Raw genomic sequence first — 2,946 nt, forward strand, 5'->3', positions numbered from 1 at the left:
TATATCTGGCAGGTGTAGGGATGCATTAGGTAGCGTCTTGCACCGTGGCTTTTCTTTACCCCGCTGCTAGATTTTGATTTAAGTTAAGAATTTTCCTTTAGCACAAACTGTGCGGCGACTGGAGACATGCTAATAGTTCATAAAAGGTGTGAAACATGAGAGCTGGTTGAGGCAGAAACAATCTAACATGCTCTACACCTGATGTCAGAGCTGGACTATCTCCTAGCTAAAGGAAAGGAAACCCAAACAATCCAAGCAATGATTTAACAACAAAGTTTGACAAGAAGAAACACAGAAAGGAGGCAAATTAACATATACATAAATGAAAACACACAAAAAGAAATAAATCCTGGTTGAAAACAGGTGAACCAGTTAGAAACAGCTTTCAGCTGTGAATTGATCTGGTTCTAGATGTTCCTCTGGTCAGTTAGTATTCAGGCCTAGTTTGAGGCAAAGAACAATCTGCAGAAATACTCTCCATATGATCTAGGCCGGTTCTGACCGTAGTGGACCTCTTCTGTGCTTTTTAAATCCCATGTTTAACCGAGCCTCTACAGGCTTTGGGCCATCAGAAGATGCTGATGAGATCTACAGCGACCAAAGCCGAGCTGCTGACCTTCACAAAGAGAGCATGTTCAGTAAGGAGCAACAATAATCCATCATTTTAATATAAAGTTAACATTTCAGGTGGCCTCACTTAGTTTTTCATGTTATGTTCAGACACTGTGGACGTCCAAAAGCAGAAGTCCTGTGAGGAAGCGGGACATCCAGGGTGGTGAGGAGCTTCCCAGTCTCTCCAACATTCTGGAGTCCTGGACTGAATAAAGACCCTGCAGCTAAACCATCAATCTGCTACACCCAGTAAAAGAAGGTAACAAACCTTTATTGCTTCCAGATATTCATCAGAATTGGTGAAAATACTAAAAACAGATCCAGAACAAACAGATTCAAAAGCTTCAACCATCCCATCAAGGTGGTCTAACCTTTAATCCTTATCTTTCCGTCATGAATGGATGTTCATCTCTGTAACCAAACTTTACCAGAACCAGAAGTTCTGACTTTTCCATTAGACCACAGTTAAGAAGCAGCTTCTGATCCGATATGGGAGAATTTCCCCCTGGTTGATCTCTGAAGGGTTTTTAGAACTTATTAAAGCAGAGAAACGACCCTGATGAAACCGACTGTAGACTCCAACAAATGCAGCATTTTCAGGCATTTTCTCCAAGCATCCATTGTCTACAGTTATCACTGCTGTTAACTTTTGGTTCTCCCTGCGTGTTTTCCTCTTCTATTGGTTAAAGTTACACCTCTCCCAGTGTTAATGCGTTTAAATTTTACAGACTAGCGTGTTCGTTCACCAGAGATGGTAAAAGTACTCATTTTCCATACTTGAGTAAAAGTACAGATACTTGTGTTAAAAAATACTCCGGTAAAAGTGAAAGTACTGATTAAACTTCTTTACTCAAGTAAAAGTAACAAAGTACAGGCTTGTAAATTTACTTAAAGTATAAAAGTAAAAGTAGAAACCACTTTTTTCATGCCGTTGCCTACATTTTAAATGGATGTCTGCCAATAGTACTAGATCTCCGTTGTGTTCATTTTCAATCATCTCGTCGTCCATGCTACTATGCTAACGCCACCGCCACCAAGCTGCAATGATTTGCCGCCAATGAATACCGCCGAATCTGTCGATTCATCTTGTAGTGGTGCGTCAAATGCAACGTAGATTCCCATCCAATTAGATTGAATTTGGTATTGATGACATGAAAAATAATAACGGTAACTCCACTGAAATGATTCAAAACAAAAGTAACGAGACAATTTTTTAAAATGTAAGGAGTAGAAAGTACAGATATTTGTGTAAAAATGTAAGGAGTAGAAGTAAAAAGTCGCCATAAAAATAAGTAGTAAAGTAAAAATATCAGAAAAATCTACTTGAGTACAGTAACGAAGTATTTGTACTTCGTTACTTCCCATCTCTGTCGTTCACTAACTCCTGTTCTTCTTCCAGAGAGGCCAGCTGCTCCTTGGACCGGAGCCTCTGTGTCTGTTGGACGTCTGCTGTCCGGTTAAAGACCCACTCGGCCGCAGTAGATGGGCGCTGACATGGAGCTGCTGCTGGAGGTTCCTTCCTGCTTAAAGCTAGTTTTCCTCTCTACTGTCACCACTTCATTGCTCAGGAGGAGGGACTGCTGCAAGATTAATGAATGGATGTAATTGGCGGATCTTCTTTGGATTTAAGACGTTTCTCTAAATACCATAATAAACTAAATTTATCTTCACCATGTTGTAAATTAGATCTAACTGGATGTTTGTGATGTTTTTAATTCTGTTACACGTCTCTTTATTAAAACTGTCATGCAAATTGCCTTAAAATGAAATCTGCTGGGTCTTGCTTCTATTTTACAAGACTGAATTATATTAAATCCACCCTACTGGGTCTGGTTTTGTTGAAGGATCCTTCCTGTCATTCTATCTTTACCTGTTATTTATCACTATAATAAAGGTTTTATTCAATTCATGTGAACATGATCTGTTTGTTTTGGTAAAGGTTCTTGAAATAAGTGGTTGTAAATTGGTTCTTTATAAGTAAACCTTTATCTCTAATAACATAGAAGACTTCCTAGATGAGTGCACAGACAAACTCTGCTAAAAAACCTAAAAATTAAACTATAAAAGAGCATGCATTCTGTCTTACCGTTTTTAATGGTATTATGTATTCTTGTTGCCAGTGTTTGGTTAATATCCCTCTCATGCATCAATTATGATAAACTCAGACAGGATCTTTTTACTAAGTATTTTTTTATACATCCTTAGAAAAGTTAAACGAGATTAGAAAAAAAAAAAAAAAACGTTTCTTTCTATATTCTACAAAGAAATATTTATCTGTCCATTCCAGTGTACTTTATGCATTTTTATACTGTAAAAAATCAAAATACCAAAGTA

General features: G+C 37.8%; 1 long non-coding RNA gene across 1 annotated transcript; it reads left to right on the forward strand.

The window, feature by feature from the left end:
* The first annotated feature begins 677 nt into the window (after positions 1–677).
* Positions 678–2,513, forward strand: LOC119786874. Its single transcript, XR_005281248.1, has 2 exons — positions 678–871; positions 2,012–2,513. It is a non-coding gene; the product is annotated as an uncharacterized LOC119786874 (long non-coding RNA).
* The last annotated feature ends 433 nt before the right edge of the window (positions 2,514–2,946 follow it).

The sequence above is a fragment of the Cyprinodon tularosa genome, unplaced genomic scaffold (assembly GCF_016077235.1).
Source record: "Cyprinodon tularosa strain WSP-4 unplaced genomic scaffold, ASM1607723v1 ctg280, whole genome shotgun sequence".
NCBI lineage: Eukaryota > Metazoa > Chordata > Actinopteri > Cyprinodontiformes > Cyprinodontidae > Cyprinodon > Cyprinodon tularosa.